This window comes from Vombatus ursinus, unplaced genomic scaffold (assembly GCF_900497805.2).
Source record: "Vombatus ursinus unplaced genomic scaffold, bare-nosed wombat genome assembly UNPS02014219.1, whole genome shotgun sequence".
NCBI lineage: Eukaryota > Metazoa > Chordata > Mammalia > Diprotodontia > Vombatidae > Vombatus > Vombatus ursinus.
In genome coordinates this window covers 112,748-130,563 of record NW_020953997.1, presented here as the reverse complement: position 1 = coordinate 130,563, position 17,816 = coordinate 112,748, and the positions used below count along the sequence as shown (strand labels likewise).

General features: G+C 40.9%; 1 pseudogene; it reads right to left on the bottom strand.

Moving 5' to 3' along the window:
- Window positions 1-12,554: 12,554 nt before the first annotated feature.
- Window positions 12,555-17,816, bottom strand: part of LOC114041932 — a 34,625-nt pseudogene continuing 29,363 nt past the window's right edge.

The following is a 17,816-nucleotide window of genomic DNA, read 5'->3' as shown; positions in this document are numbered from 1 at the left end:
CTCCCCTTTCCCTTAAAGGCTATAGTCCTGACGGGGACTCAGATCCCCAAATTTAACTTCATTGGGACTTGCCCCACAAGATCCAGTTATACTGTCAGGTCTTGGATCCTTGAAAATTCCCCAACCCCCCTGACTCAGGATAATAATAATAGCGAATTTGTGTTGGGGGTTTCTAACAAGCCTCTAATTCCCCCTCTCCTTGTCATTAATTGTGTGCTCTGTTTGTATTTGTGCTGTCAATTTGTCTGTCAGTGTGTATCTCTGTGTTTGTGTCATGTGTGCTGTGAGTGAGTCTATTACCTTGTAAGATTTAAAATGCAGCCAGAGACTTCTAAGGGCTGCAGCTAGGAAAACAAACAAACCAACCTGTAAGACTCTTTTCCTTGTGGGTCCAGGCCTGGCCAGCCTGGAGGAAGAGTGAAAAATTAGACACAGCTAAAGACATCTTAGTAGATTCTGCAGGTTCTGAGGTTAATCATTAAGAAGTTGGGAAATCGATCATTTTGAAGATTGCAGGAGAAAACTCCTGAGATTAGGGGTAATTCCAGGAGCTCACCCTCTGCTAAAACACCTCCTCCTGATCCTGATTCCTCAGCATTTCCCACTCCCTCCCCAGAGATAAGTCTCTCAATATGGGGATTGTAAAAGAGAAGAGAATGCTGGAGAATTGTAGGGAAAACTTAGATCAGCCTTCCCCATCTGGCAAAAAGAGGGGAGGGGCAGCAATCACAGACTAGCAGTGGCCCTAACATCCCTGTGCCCCTGGGCACCTTGCAGCCCACCCCTCTAGGCAAAGCTCAGAGAGAAATCATCCAGGTTCAATACATTCTGTCCACCCTGCCCCAGCAGCTGCAAACTGCCCCAGGCTCAGTTAATTCTGCAGCTGTGGGGAGGGGAGAGGTGGACAGGTCAGACCTATGGTGAGATTCCCTAAGCCCTGCCACTAAGAATTATCACTACTGGGAAGGCCCTGGCATCAGCCACCCAAGCCCCTGGCAAGGCCTGGTGTGCCACTATGAGGTAAGAGGCCAGCCAGCCTCTGCTCTTGGTAAGCCCTACTTCTCTCTTCCAGTTTTGGAATTTATGGCAAGCTATTTTATCTCTGCTTGCCCTGTTTCCTGATTTGTGAAGGGAAAAATAATAATGGTTGTTGTCATGGGACCAAAATAATATAATGATTGTAAAATGCTTAACACGATGGCATATGTTAGACGATATTATTATTATCTCTAATTTAATGTAATTGTTCCATGCCTGAAAATTTTGAAGTGATTTTTAAATACCAAGAGTAATAAGATCAATAATTTCTATATGTGACAGTGGGGAAATGCAATTGACATCATCTGAAGTTTATTGTTTGTGTTATTACTGTATTTCTAAATTGTATTGTATTTCTAAAACTCTCTCGGATTGTAAAATTTGAAAGACCATTGTGAGGTAGAAATGATGCATATGAATTGATCTTTAAAAAGATGTGATATTGTATAACCTGTATTGAGTTGCTTGCCTTCAAAATGAGGGTGGGTGGGCAGAGAGGAAGGAGAAAATTTGGAACCCAAAGTTTTAAAAACAAATGTTAAAAATTGTTTTTACGTGCAACTGGAAAATAAGATATACAGGCAAAGGGGTATAGAAATCTATCCTGCCCTAAAGGAAAATAGAAGGGGAAGGGGATAAGAGAAGGGGAGGGGGGTAATAGAAGGGAGGGCAAATCAAGGGAAGGGGTATTCAGAATTCACACTGTCTTGGGGTGGGGGGAGGGGAGAGATGGGGAGAAAATGTGGAACTCAAGATCTTGTGGAAGTGAATGTTGAAAACTAAAAATAAATAAACTACTTTAAAAAAACTAAAAAATAGATGTGATTAAAAATGAGATAATTTGAAACCTATTAATATTTAATGAAGTATATTTGATTATAAGCAGGTAATAATAATACTGATATTTCCTATGATAGCAGATTTTCATTTGAAATCTTGACTATTATAAAAAATGGTAGTTTAAAGTTATAGTTTCAACATATTAATGACATTCTCTGTGCATAGTGATTTGGAAGTGCATTCATCTAAATTGATAATGGGTTGTTTCAAAATGTATTACTTTTGTGGAAATAATACCTGTTCATACTGTGTGTCCTGTGGTCCAAACATGTTTTATTGTGAACCATTTATTGATATGCACTGTTTTGCAATTAATTAGGTATTCTCCCATATATCAGGGCCTCAATTAGAAAAAAAAAGTGTGAATTTATGGATAATAATCTTTTCCTTTAAAGTGCTAAGAGTATTGAAATGAAAATGTTACCAGTAGTGATTATGAATCCAGATTTGATTTACTCATCCAACTAAATTAAGGTCACTTGATGCTAATTAATTGGTTCTGTTTCAAGTTTTAAATACATGATAATTGCTTACGGTATTTGTTATATTTCTGAATTTTCTTATATGGTGTAATCTGGTAAACAAATTGTGCCAGCTATGTTGTTGAAAAGCAATTTGTCTTATGATCTAGAGATGTTAGGTCAAGAACTGTTATCCCCTCACCCCCAAAAATATAGGGAAGAATGAATGGGTTAGAATAAACTTCTAAGTTTTGTTTTACATTTAAGAGGAAGTTTCACCTGAAATTCTTATCAACTCTGTGCAAAAGTTTCCTGTGTTATGGAATTCCTACTGAGTAAATGAGAATCCTTGAAAAATATATAGGGGTATGATTTTCAAGCCTAAAAGACTCTGAGTAAATTTTTTTAAAGGCTTGATAATATTTGTTACTGTGATAAGGCTAATTTAATTGTGTATGTTTTTCATGGCTTATAAAAACGGAATTTCTTCTCCATTACAAACACCTTTTTTGACTAAGGAATTTTGTGATATCTAGGAATTCTGTAATAACTAGGAATTTAGTTTGTTATAATGCTTTGGGAATTTATGTTACTTGAGGACATTTTACATCAACTTAGTTTTAATGAATTCCAATTTTAAAGATTTATTTTTGCTTAAAGGTGGAAAAGAGAGATATCTATCATTTTAAAAGTTTCCAACTAATTTTCCTCTATAAAAATTTAATGATTATTCCTCTTAACATCAGGATAAATTTTAACTGTATTTTTTTCTTTCTTTGGCTAGGTAATGGGGTTAAGTGACTTGCCCTAGGTCACACAGCTAATAAGTGTTAAGTGTCTGAGGCCGGATTTGAACTCAAGTCCTCCCGACTCCAGAGCCAGTGCTCTATCCACTGCATCACCTAGCTGCCCCTTAAACTGTTTTTAAATAAGGGAAATACTTTTAGAAGAAATATTTTGAAAAAAAAGTTCTCTTGTTTTGATTTTTTTGAAGGCCTATTAAATTTTCATTTGCAAGATAATTTATTGCTAAATTATCATAATAAACTGTAAAGCAGAAGAGATCTTGCTGTTTTGATCTCAATTTTTAGTCATTCCATGGCCTAAGCAAGAGTTAAATTAGTGTTTGAACTTATATGTATAAGATTCAAATCCTAAAGTGTCCCATTCTTCCAGAGTGAGTATAATTAGAGAAGAATAAACAAGCTTGTGAACAAGGACATAAATCCATCAACTTGTGAGGTTAAGGTTAGGAACTTCTTGTTTTGTTTAAGGAATGGGATACCAGTACAGATAGCCATGTTAGCAAAGTGTAGTAACTTATGAGCTCTTTTGTGTTAACTAAATGGGAAATCTAACATTATTTTTAATCTGGAATTAGAACATGTGCAGAAATTTATGCGAACTGCTCAAGACTCACCTTAAGCTGTTCCGATTGTTTAAAGGAATTATGAGACTGGTAGTATTTTTCTGTGATCAGTCTCTTACTGTTACCAATGTGAGATTAAATACTTGTCTTGTAGGATATGTGATCCTTGAGAGTGAAACACACCTGAAGCATTGATTATTGAAACTCACTATGTAAGACTGGTGGGACTGCAATTCAGTATTGTTTTGAGCTGCAGGCTAAGAACTGATAAAAGTGGATGCCTGTGCTTGGGAAGACTTTTGAGAACAACCTTGGACACAGCCTAGGTAGGCTCTTCCTGACTCTATTTCCCAATTGTGCTATTTCCTTTCTGAAAAGGAAAATTCCCCACCTGATTAATCCTGAGCCCTGCTTTTAACCTATATTGACCACATGATTGGCTGTCAGATGGAATTGGCTGTCATGCCTGGAATCAAACAGAGCTAAGAAAGTTTTTTTTTTCTTCCTTCTGATATGATATATGACATTGTCCCTCTTTTTCTTCTATAGCAAATTTCTATAATCATGAAGTTCTGTAAGTACAATACTAAATTTATTAAATAATAGATGGGTACTGGAACATCTCTGAGTTACCGTAATAGGATGTAAGTATGAATAGCTTACAATTTTAACTTACATTCATGGCCAAATAATAATAATAATACAGGGATAACATCCTCCTAAGGAGGAAATGATTAGACAAAGTAATAAGACAAAGATGTAATGTGATAGATGTCTAATTAAAAAGGATAGCAATTTGGAGAAAAGCAACAGGATTAGACTGATTCCTCTAAGAATTATATGCAAATATATATGATTGGCTTCCAAAATTTATCTATCATGGGAATTCAAGCATGTTTTGGTAATAAGATCTCAAATTTGGATTTTTACACCAAAAATTTTGTAGGATAGTGCTAAAAATAAGTGAAATTATTTCTCCTTTATGAAAGTATCTTTCTGGTAATTTTAAAAGGCAGGGGAGCTCATTTTATGGTTGGACCTTCTCATTTTAAAAGATTCTTATACCAGGTATAGGATTTAGGTAAGAACAGAAGCAGCAGAGGATATATATAAACTGAAGTTTCAAAAATGGAGAACCAAATTTAAGTGACTGTACTAATTTATAATAAGCAAGAATTATCTGGGAACTTCTGTATCTAAACCAGAGAAGCAGAACTCCCTTTTTTAACTGCCTAAGAATCTGACTACTCCCATAGCTGCCAACTTCTGGATGTGGACTCTGGGATCATCTGAAGATGCCTGCTCCAAGTGGACATCTCTTCCCAGCCCCTGAGGAAGAGGAAGGTTTTTCCCATACCTTCCTTGGTCTACAGGTGACATGTTGGGCTTACCTTTGGCCAAAAGGAGGAAATGACAATCATTTGAGATCATTTGAACCCCAATAAAGGCCAAAGCCTGAGCTAATCAACATTCTCTGAGTGAACTAGGAATGCCCCATCCTGTGTCAACAGCTGAAGCTGACCAAGAGCATTCCTCTGTTTATGACCACTAAGGCGCCTTAGACCCAGACGCTACCTTGAGTGGTGGGACTTTTCTTATCTATGTTAAACACAGATATCCTGGATCTATAATTTTAATCGACACTTTGACATTCTCCTACTTTATTGTGTTTACTACCTATTCAACCAAGAAAATTCCTTTCTCATGCTATGGTTAAACATATATGGAGACCATAAATCTGAATAATACAGACATCCTGAGTCAGGGTTTAAATGTCCTCCTAAAATTGCTTGATTGAGTCAGAGTTAAAGCTCTGGCTCCATGTACATGTCGCTAACTTAAGGGAATAAACAATATAAATTTACTTATCACCTAACTTGTCACCAACTTTCAGGTCAACAGTAGATAACTTAAACAGATTTGATAATCATCAGAATCGAAATGATCATTAAGTCCATGAGAGCTGAGGAGATCACCAAGCAAAGTAGTATATAGAAAGAACAGAAGAGGGCCCATGAAAAAATCCTGACACATACCTGTTAATAATGCAGATTAAACTCATAAGAATGTCATGTATGTGTTTTTTTTTCAAACCACATGATCCCTAACATAGAATTGAGGTTACATATTAATACTTATGTAAAATTTCTCATTCTAGATCTCTGATTTTTTTGAACAGAAAATAAGAGCAGAGCTTTCCCTTAACTGGAATAAGGTTCTTATGTTCTCTAGATAGCTCCTGTTTTCATATCTCCAGATTATAGCATGATAGATTCAGAGTAAAAGGAATGATCATTGTCATTGACTGGTGAGGCCTAGGGACAGTCATATGGCTAGTAAGCAGCAGGGCTAGAATTCAAATGCAAATCCCTGGGCTCCTAATTCCCTGCTTCCCATTGTACTCACTGCTCATCTGACAAGGCCAAATCACTTAGCATGTCAAAATTACAATATCCTCATTCCACAAAATGTCAAGGACAATTTCTACATTGTGGTCTTGTGAGAAAAGTGCTGAATCAACCTTTATGTGTTGAGAAATGGGGGTTCTGATTGTGAGAGAAGGGATTGGTCAGATGAGTTAGTTTTGTGACCTTATAGAGGGATTCAATTATGGCATGTTACTGTTTATGTTTGCAAAAACAATACTCAAATATGTTGTAGGATTTATTTTTTGTATGACAAATATGTGGTTATTACAGTAATTATTTTTGTACCATAAATATATAGTAATGATAGTGCATGAGAAGCAGTGTAATCTAGTAGGGAGGAGAGACAGATTGCAAGCTGGTTTGGGAACCAAGACAACCTGAGGTTAAGTCCTGCCTCTGACATATCATGGCTGTGTGACCCTGGGCCTCTAGGCAATCCTCTTAATACTCTCAGTTTCAGAGAAGGCACTGACTTACATTGGTAGAGGGAATTTCCTTATTTGGCACAGTACCTGGCACATAGTAGGGACTTAAATGCAATTTGACTGGCTGGAAGTCCCCTATGCCTATCACAAAAGCATACCTTTTTTAGACATAAATGAAAATTCTATTTCAGATGAACAAGTTGGTATAGTTGAACAGATTTCTGAAGTAGATTTGCCAGCTTTACCATGAAAGTTGCTAAAAAGTGCCTACTTCCATTGTTGACATCAGTGTATTTTCAAAAGAACACTCATTTGTGCACTTCACAGGATAATGGACCATGTTTTTTACATCTTTGCATAAAGGCCTCCCACAGAAGGTGAGAAAGAAGCTGAATCTTGAAGGAAGCCACAGAAACTTTAAAGACAGAAGTGTTGGGGCAGAGCATTCCAGGCATGGGGGCCACCTAATACAAATGTCCAGAGATGGGACATGAATTGTTTTGCTGGGAAACTGCAAGTAACCCAGTAGGGCTGGATTGCAGAATGTGTAGTAGGGAGTAAAGGGTAAGAAGGTGGGAAAAGTAAGAAGGGATCAGGTTATATAAAGGTTTAAGTGTCAAACAGAGGAGTTTATGTTTGGTCTTGGAGATAAGAGCTATTGGAGCTCATTAAGCAAGGGGGTAACATTCGCTTTGGAAAAATCACCTTGGCAGCTCAGTGGTGGATGGATTAGAATGAGGAGAGATGAGTCAGGAAGACCTAGCAGAAGGCTACTGCAGTAGTCCAGATGAGAAGTTGATGATGGTTGCAACTTGGGCTTTTGATGATGTGATTGGTTTTTGAGGAGAAGGGGACTCATAGGAGAAGTGTTATAAAGAAAAAGAGAAATAGCAAGATTTGACAGTGAAGTTGATATGTGAGGTGAGTTGGGGTGGGTAGTCAAGGATCTCACTGGGATTGAGAGCCTGCCTGACTGGAAGGATGGTGGTGCCCTCCATTCAGAATAGAGGGGTTAGATGACAAAAACAACAATCCCTGCCATCAAAGGAGTTTGCATTCTATCAGGGGAGACAACATAGACATCTGTAACAATGGTTGGCCAACTATAGTCCAAGGGCCAAATCTGGCTGCCATCTGTGTTTGTACAACCTGGTAAACCAAGAATGGTTTTTAACATTTTTTCAATAAAGTGTTAGGATATTTTGGGCAGGATTTGCCCCAGGTGTCATACTTTGCCAATCTCTTATCTATGAGCACATACAGAATGTATACAAAATAAATACAAGGCAGTTTTCAGAGGGTAAACATAAGCAGCAGCAGGGGTGCATCAGGAAAGATTTGTTGAAGGCACCTCTTGAGCTGATTTTTCATGGATTTGAATATACAAAGTCAATCTGGTTTTATGACGGGGACAGAGGGATGGACAGACTAATGGACAGGAGGGGGCATGGGGCACCTATCATGGGTCGAGATCTTCCTCCTACTCTCCATACTTGGCTTCAAGAATGCCTGCAATCAGATAAACCGGCAGGCAATGTGTGCCACTTGGGGAGAGGAGAGAATTGAGGGTTGGAGAAGAAAGGAAGCTAAAATGAACCCTGGAGGGTTCGTGGGGGAGGGGAGCTGGCCTGTGAGGGGGATAGGGCACAGTTGCTGGGTGAGGAGCTCCTGCTTCTCAAAGATGGGCAGCAACGTCACTGGCTGTCTGCTCTCACCACAGGGTCGGCTTTGCCCAGACTCAGCTCTGCTTGGCTTGTGGCTACCTGAGTACCCCTGAAGGCTGAGAGTGAATATCTGGTGGATGAAAGACACCAGGACACCTGCCCAATGTGCACCTAAGGCTCAGGGACCTGGGCAGGGTCCCTAAGAGGCCATGAGAAACTTGTCCAGAGATCTTAGGACCAGCTCCAAAGATAGGGAAATGGTCCCCAACCAGTCCCTACAAGACCTTCTTCACCTTCCACCTAGAGATGTGGGGGTGGAGTGTGAATGGCCTCGTAGATTTTTATAGGAAGAAGTGTGCCGGCCATGCCGTGCACTCTCCTCCTATAAGGAGCAGGCTGCCAGAGTCATACTACTTACCAGTCTTCGGGGCCTACCTGGATAAACACACAGAGATGAGCCTACCAGGAGGTGCCAACACCCGAGCTTTATTCAGAGGCCATCACAGCAAGGCCAAGCAGGAAGGCCATAGCAAGAGAGCAGGAGCAAAGAGAGAGCGTACTCCGACCAGGACCGCTCCTTAAGTACCTACTTAGCCCCTCCTCCTCAGCCCGCCTACTAGTCAATGATTGTAGGGTCAGATACCGGAAGGGGATGTCTGAGTTTAGCGCACCAAGGGAGAGGAAGTGACGCAGGAGGCTAGGACCGGATACAGGAAGGAGGCATCTGGGATTAGTGCATAGACAAAGAGAGAGCACGTGACCTAGGAAGTCAGGCCCAGATACCGGGAGGAGGCGTCTGGGGTCAGTGCTACACAAAGGGAAGGTACATGACCCAGGAAGTCAGGAAGGACACAGGAAGGAGGCATCTGGGGTTGACGTTGCACTTAGGGAGGAGACTAAGCAAAGGGAACTCGTCCTCTGCCGTCCCACTCCCACGTGGCACAGCCCCCTGCCTCAGGAGCATGTGCTCCGGCTACTTCCTTGTATTCTGTTCCTTCCCCAGCTTATAACAGCTCACATAGCACTGCCCACTGCCTCAGGAGGGTGAGCTCCTGAGTTACTTCTCCGTATCCAGCCCATCCCAGTTCACCACAACTCCGCCTAGCACAGCCCCTGCCTCGGGAGCATGAGCTCCGGTTACTTCCTAATACCCAGTTCCTACCCCATCTTGCCACAACCTTCACTTGGCAGTAGCCAACATCAGACAGTCCCTCACAAAGAAGGGCTAAAAGAGACCTCAGACATCATCCAGTCTTACCTCCTGATTTTAGACAAAGGGCAACTGAGGTCAAGAGGAGAACAAGGGCTTGACCAAGGTCACACAGCCAGCAAGGAGCAGAGCTAGGACTTGGAGCCCAGGACTCTCATGCCTGCCAGGGTAGCTGGCTTACATCTTGGCATCTCACTCCTTTGAAAGCTAAGGTTCACATGTTGAAAATCTCTGCAGAAGGTGAACACTGTTCACTGGAATTTGGGCAGGTAGATATTTGGGCAACATAGAGCTAATGTTGTTGGGTTTTGGGGGGGAGAGGGGGGTGGCAACCACAGGTATGAGAGTGAGGTTAAGTGAAGGGCAAAAAATAAGCCCCTGGGTTTTTGGATCAACCTGGGATGCATTATGAATGAGTTTCTTCTATTTGTGGGGGAAAAAAGAGGGATGCCCTCCACCTGTTCCACTATCTCTGTACTTGAATACTTATTGTTCTGGGACTTGGATGTGGAAGTCTAAACAAGGTTGGCTTTGGGCTACTCCCCTCTTGCCCTTCTGAAGCAGCTGCTTCCCCCACTGCGTCTTCCACCTCCTGCTGTGCTTCAGCTGTGGTGAACTCCTGAACTCCAGCCACCACCCCAGTGTCCAAATATCTCTCTTTCTGTCTTTCTAAGTTGCCCTCTGCTGGAAAGATGACTCACCATGAATTTTTCTTGACTTTCTCAATCAGAATTTGGTTTGGTGAATTTTCTAATTCGTTGTGTGGGAGGATGTGAAAGAGCTAAGGCAAAAGGCAAAAAACGCTAGGCATTTCTCACCCCTGTGCTACAACTGAAAAGCAGTTGTTCAACTGTTACTGGGCTAATGATGAGTTGGGGGATGTAAGATGCTTCCCAGTAGAACAAGGTGTGTAGGACACAGGCAGCTTCCACTGTTAAATGGAAATGATATATTCTAAATCTTGCTCACCCAGGTCCCTTGGGAGCTAGTGCCCCTGCCACCCTGACTAGCTGGGATGCTTACCCTAATGAGAGTGTCCAATCTAACCCAAGGGGCCCCTCAAACTAGCCCCAACTGGAAAATTGGCCCTCTTAACAACTTCTCTGGGAAAGAGTTTTACCCCTGCTAATCAACAGTTTCTTCCTAATGCCTCTGGTTGCCAAGGCGGGGCATCTTACCTCCTCACGGCGTTAGGCTTTCCAGTCCAGAGGTTTTCTTTGGATCTAGCTTCCAGGATTGCTTATCCAAAGAGTCTGAAGTACTTTTAGGAAAGTTTCCTGCTTACCCTCTTCATCTCTTTATTATTCCTTCTGTGGTTGGTGATAGAGTCATGCAACTATCCCACCCTTCTGCTCCTTGCATGTCTCTTTCCTCTCCATGTGTCTCAGCTCCTGGAATGTGCACATGTCTTCTGGGTTCCTCTCCTCTCTGTGTTCACCTGTTGTTTCCTCTTCTCTCCCTGCCTCTCTCTCCTGCTTCTCTCTCTCTTCCTTCCTACTTTCATCCTCACACCCATATGCCTCTCTAAGTACCTCCACTTACTGATTGTGTCCTCTCTTTTTGTGACTTTATTTCCCCTCTCTTTGTGACCTTTCCTTCTCCCCTCTCTTACCCTCTCTATTTGAGTCCCTCTACTCTCTTATGTGACATCTCCTCTCTGTCCCCCTCCTTTCCCCAGGCCTCCCTCCCCTGATTAGGTGCCCTCTCCTGTTTCTGTGTCTTCTGTCTCCCATGTTTCTCCCATCTTCATGTGCCTATCTCTTCTTTATCTCCCTTTCTTCTCAAGGAGGCTCCTCCAATCTCTCTGAACTCCTTTGCTCCTTTTGTCATACCTCTCATCTCTCTGTCTTTCTCCCTCCTTGAAGTTCCCCACTGGCCACTATCCTCTCTCTTTGTATACCTCACATGTTTCTAGGACCCTCTCCTCTCCTCTCCTCTCTAGGTGTTGCTCCTCTCTCATTGTGCCCAACTCTGTCTCTCTCCCTCCTCCCTATGTGTTTCTTCTCTGTCTCTGTCCTTAACTGCCCTATGTACCCTCTCTACTCTCTCCTAGAGTGTCTCTCTCCTAGATATGTACCCTTTTCTCATTCTCTGCCCTTACCATGGCTATGTGTCTTTCTCCTCTCTCTATGCGTCCCGTCACTCTCTGAAATGCCCCCTGTCTCTCTTTAGGTTCCTCTCTTCTCTCTAAGTTATTTCTCTGTCTATGTGCCAGTCTCCTCTCCCTGAACTTACCAGCTGTGTGTATTCCTCCACTCCTCTGTGTACCTCTCCTATCACTTTTTGCTCCCATATCCCCTCTCCTTGATCTCCTTGTGCCTCCCTTGCTCTCTAACTCCTGCCTCTTATCTTGGTGTCACTCTCATCCTTTGGTGACCCTCTGACTCTCTCTGTGTCATTCTCCTCTTCAAGTGCCCACTCCAGACTCTACTTGCCCTTCTCCTCCCTATGTGCCCCTTCTTCACAATATGTTCCCACCCTTCCCAAAGTGTCTTTGGGTATTCCTCTCTTCTTTCTCTGTGTCCCTCTCTTTCTTTGGCCAAACTCTCCTTTCTTTCTGTCCCTCCTCTCTGTATGTCCTTTCATCTCTCTAGGTCCTTCCCCTCTTTGTGTGTCCATCTCTTCTCTGTGTGTGTGTCTCTTGCCTTTTTTCTTTATCTTGTTCTTTATCTCTCTCAGTCCTTCCCCTCACTTTGTACTCCTCTACTTTCTCTTTGCCCTATCATCTCTCTGTGTGTCTCTCCTGTCTCCATTTGCCTACTCTTCTCTATCAGTATGCTTCACATGTCTCCATGGCCCTCTTGCCCCTTGATCTGGCCATCTTCTCACTGTCTTTCCCTTCTCTGTGTGTTCCCTCTCCTCTCTCTGCCTTCCTCTCCTGTCAAAGGATCCCCTTACCTTTCTGTGTGTCTCTCCCCTTATGATATGCCCCTCTTTTATTTGTCCCTGTTATCAGTGTCCTTCCTTTCTCTATATACCCCATCTTCTTTCTCAGTGTGTTTCGCCTGTCTCCATGGCCCTCTCTTTCATCTAAATATCTGTCTTCCCACTGCCCTTCCCTTCTCCGTGTGCTCCCTCTCCTCTTCTCATCCCCCGACTTTACCTTCATTTGTCCCTTTTACTCTTGTTCACATATGTAGTTGGAGCACCATCTAGTGTGCAGTGAGGACCATGACAGCCATCGGGTAAGTGATATCCTCTGCCCCCTGTTCCCTGAGCCAACACCACTCAGAACAGGAAGACTGAGGGCAGGACACTGACAAGAATCATTCAGGATGAGGGGGCATGGATGGAATGGGATCTGCACTGTTGGAAGGGTGGCTAAGGGTCTTCCCCCCTCTGCTTCTCTGCCTGCTCTGGCAGCCACCCTTCTTCTCGACAGGGCGAGGTGATAATATTCATGGCCAGCTCTCAGGCTCAGGTGTGGGAGGCACAGAGAGTTTACGTTGCACCCCGTACAGAAATTTGGGGGAGTGGAAATGCTCTGGAGTGGGAGTCAGGAAGGCTCAAGTTCAAATCCTGTCTCTAACACTTACTACCTGTGTAGTAGGTACTACCAATCCCTACCCCTCCTTGGGCCTCAGGCTCCTCTTCAGTTAAATGGGTACATTAGACTCTATGGCCTCAGTGGTCCTTTCTACTTCTACCTCTAGGATCCCATGAGACTGTCTGAGCCAGAGTTTTCCCCATCTGCAAAATGAGGTGTTTTCATTTTTCCCACAATTATGAAACTGGATGAATATCAGCAGCTGTCCAGTCCAAACCAGACATTCTATATTCTAAGGCGGCACTCTGCTCTGACCTGCCAGGTTTTCTTTTCTTTTCTTTCTTTTCATTTTATTATGTGTCTTAAAATTAAAATAATATAAAATCACAAATCATTTCCCCTTTAAATCCTGGGAACTTAGCACCTTATATTTTTCAAAATACACTCCTTAGTCATTATCAGTAATTGCAATTAATGAGTCTTACCCAGGGCAGCTAGGTGCTGCTGCAGTGGACAAAGCGCTGGGCCTGGAAGTCAGAAAGACTCCTCTTGCTGAGTTCATATCTGGGCTCAGACACTTACTAGCTGTGTGACCCTGGCCAAGTCACTCCACCCTGTTTTCCTCAGTTCCTCATTTGTAAAATGAGCTGGAGAAGGAAATAGCAAACCACTCCAGTATCTTCGCCAAGAAAACTCCAAATGGGAGAGTTAGACATGACTGAAATGACTGAAGAACAGTAAGTCTTACTCAAGGAACGCATTGCATCAAATTACATTTGTTGTTGTTTTTTGTTGTTGTTGTCATTGTTTTTAATCTAAAGAGGGCTCAATATTTTCACCTTTACTCATTTCCTGGGTGCTTAGGACCTGAGTTTTCATTCAGAGCATCACCATCATGCTGATAGAAACTGTATTAAATATTGCATCTCATGCTGAAATTATACTTTCATTTTTTTTTTTTTGTAAATCAACTTGACCCTTACCAAAACTTTGGCTCACTTGCCACATAAAGAAAACTTTCCTAGCTACAATATGATGTGTCTGTAAGCTCCCCCTAACCTCTGAACATCTGTGTTCTAAGAGTCCTCGCAATTCTGACACTCTTTGGTATTAAGGCCACTTCTGCTTCTGATATTGTGTTTTCTAAAAGTTCTCCTAGCCATGATATCTCTTGCTGCAGATGCCTTCCTAGTTATGACATGCTCTTCTCTATGACTCTCACACCAGACTTTCTGTGTTTCAAGGTTTCACTGGCTGTGACAATTTGTCTGTCAGTTTGCCACTTTGTCTCAGGCTCTGACCACCTGACTCTCCTTTTCTAGGCACAAGAACCCTGCCCAGTTCAGGTATTCCTGATTCTTAATTTCCTTCAAGCTCCAACTTTCTTTATCTTAAGGACCCTCCCAGGTCTAAGGTTGTCTCTCCAAGTTCTCAAATTCCTAGCCCAAATAGCACTTTGCCAGCTGAAAATCTCATTCTAAGTCCCCCCCACAACAACATTTTCTCCCATGAAATTTACCTTCCATCTCAGACATTGTATGTACTAAGAATCTTTCCAATCCCAAAATTCTTTGTTCTAAGAACTGACCATTCTCTGACATTTCAGAGATTTTTTTTGTTTTTTAAAGTTATTTTTTCTCTTATTACTCTCCACGTAGCATCATAAAGATTTAAAAGTACAAATGCTATTCCTTTAAAATTCTGCTCACATCTAATGTTATTGAAAACATACTCCCTATTGAAAGAAGTAATTATTTCTCTATTAATAACTAATTATTAAATTAGGATTGAGGTTTTTCCTTTCTATTTCTTCATTCAGGGACCAGTCTCTGCAGATTATTCAGCCAATCTCTGAAGGATTAGACTGATAGACTGATAGGCCCAATCCTTGGGGTACGTGCTCTTTGATCTTGGGTTGGGACCGCACCCAACTTGAGGACCTTAGTTTTGCTTATAGTGTAAACAGAATCTAATCTAGGTGCATTCTAGCCCCCATGCCCCTGCAACCCTCCATTGCAGTCTAGGGGAACTCAGCTAAGGAAGGAGAAAATCAACCAGAGTGGTATGAGTAGAAATGAATTCCTTTGTCTAGGTTGCTGGAGGTGGCTAAGTCTCATGATCAAGTCACATCCTCAGCAGGAGGAGCTAAAGACTTTTAGCCCACCTCCTCATTAATATGTCCACTCCTTCATTAATTGTTCACCTATCAGGGTTGATTTCCACCTGTCAAGGGGACCCCCTTTTCCAAAGGTATTTAATCATTCAGTAATCTCCATGGTTTTTGTCCTTGGTCACTGAGAGAAACCATTGACCATCAAATTATTCATTATCAGCTAACTTAATTAATCAATTGACTATTAATTACCTAGAAATGCTGTCTCTCAGGCTTTTCATTCATAAGTTTGGTGCCCAGGAAGGGATCAGAGCTATGCACCCCGAATTCTTATCAGAAAACTCCCCTATATCTTTTTGGGCCTAAGTGGATTCTGGCTGTGACTTCACTCTCTCCCTATTACCAGCAGTTAGATCTTTTCTGGGATAAATTTATATGTTTATATGTCTGTTGTAGGTGCTTGTGCTGCAGCCTTCTAATTTTCACTCTCAACAGCAGAGGGTTTATGTCAATAGAATATGTTCTATTACTTTCTATTGGACAAGATCCCCTCAAGTGGGCCATGGGGATAGATTGAGAGATAATTTGTGTGCACAAAATTGTTGGGGTGTCTCCTGGGAAACTCAGGGTAATTTGGGGGGCATCTGCTCACGTACCCTAGTCTGTGTCATAAGCAGCATGGCCCAAAAAGTTTTCTTGCAGGACTAGGGTTTCAAAAAGGAAACTGAGTCATTGCTGTGAGAATATAAGCTTTCTAAAAGTTAGGATTCTTGCTGTCAGGTTTTCAGGTAGACATATCTGATAGCAGATTAAGCTGTGTGTGTCAAGGGATTTCCTTAAGTAGAGGAAGTAATGAGGTGTTTCTTTTATTTTTGGGGTGGGAGGGGCGAGGATTTACCTGGAGCAGAGTAAGAAGTGAGATAAGTGAGGTAAGTGGTAATCTAGGTAAGTGAGGGAGTAACTTTGACATCTAAACTTTAATTTCTGGGCACTAAGACTCTGTGTGCTCTGTGTTTGTATTTTGTGTCTCTGTGTGTTTATAGTAAGACTTGGCCTGAAGGCACTCCTTTTGTTATTTATGTGTAAAGTTTAAAGAAAAAAAGAATTTTTAATGTCTTTTGATTGTGGCCAAAATCGAGAGACAGACAGGGAATGGGGAACTTTCCCCTAATTTATAAAAGTTTGCAGATTTGAAAGTAGAATGAGAGAAGGCATTTTTCTTTAGAGAGTTTCCTTGAAGGAAAAACTTCCAGTGATTTTTTTGGGGAAGGTGTGGTACAGCAGCCTCTTGTCTTTGGCCCTAAGCTGATAAGATCTCGGGACTGTGCTTTCCATAGAATCTACCTGAAAACAGCTGAAGATTGCAAGGGAAATTCTTAAGTCAGTTTAAAACTTCTTATACATTATGGGGACTAAAAATAGTAAAAACAAACAAACAAACAACAAAAAACCCAGCAGAGTCAAAGGGATTCCCTTTGTTGACCTGAAAGTTGGTTAAAGAGGCAACAAGCTAGGTGATAAGTAAATTCATATTACTTATTCCCTTAAGTTAGCAGCACGTACATGGAGCCAGAGCTTTAACTCTGGCTGACTCAAGCAATTTAAAATAGACAATTTATATTCTTAGAGCAATCCCGACTCAGAATGTCTGTGTCACTCAAAAAAAAAAAAAAAATATATATATATATATATATATACACATATACATATAGCCTCCATATGTTTTTAACATATAGCATGAGAAAGGAAGTTTCTTAGTTGAATAGGTTGTAAATACAATAATCACTAAACTTTTATGGTAGAAAATTAGTTAGATACTTTTAAAATGATAAATATCTCTCTTTTCCACCTTTAAGCAAAAATAAACCTTTAAAATTGGAATTCATTAAAACTAAGTTGGTGTAAAATATCCTTAAGTAACATAAATGAATCCCCAAAGTATTATAACAAACTAAATTCCTAGTTATTACAGAATTCCTAGATATCACAAAATTCCTTAGTCAAAAAGGTGTTTGCAATGGAGAAGAAATTCAGTTTTTATAAGCCAAGAAAAACATACCCAATTAAATTAGCCTTATCAGATTAACAAATATTACCAAGCCTTTAAAAAATTTACTCAGTATTTTTTTCTTTCCTTTGTCTTTAAATGCATCTGTAGAAATTAGGAAAAAATATTACATTCTGGAATCTCACATAGATAGTGAATGTAGTAGTCCATAAATCTCCAAAGTAACATATATAAATATATCCTTAGATGAAGTTTTTCCAAGGATTCTCATTTACTTAGGAATTCCACAACCCAGGAAACTTTTACACAGAGTTGATAAGAATTTTAGGTGAAACTTCCTCTTAAATGTAAACAAAACTTGGAAGTTTATTCTAACCCATTCATTCTCCCCTATTTTGGAGGGTTTGGGGGAACAATTCTTGATTTAACATCTCTAGATCACAAGAGAAATTGCTTTTTCAACAACATAGCTGATACAATTTGTTTACCAGATTACACCACATAATAAAATTCAGAAACATAATCATACCAATAGCAATTGTCATGTATTTAAAATTTGAAACAGAACCAATTAATTATCATCAGGTGACCTTAATTTAATTGGATGAGCAAATCAAATCCGGATTCACAATCACTAATGGTAACATTTTAATTTCTAAGGCCCAATACTCTTAGCACTTAAAAGAAAAGATTATTATCCATAAATTCACATTTTTTTTTCCTAATTGAGGCCCTGATATTTGGGAGGACCAAGCTTATCCTCAAAAGTTTC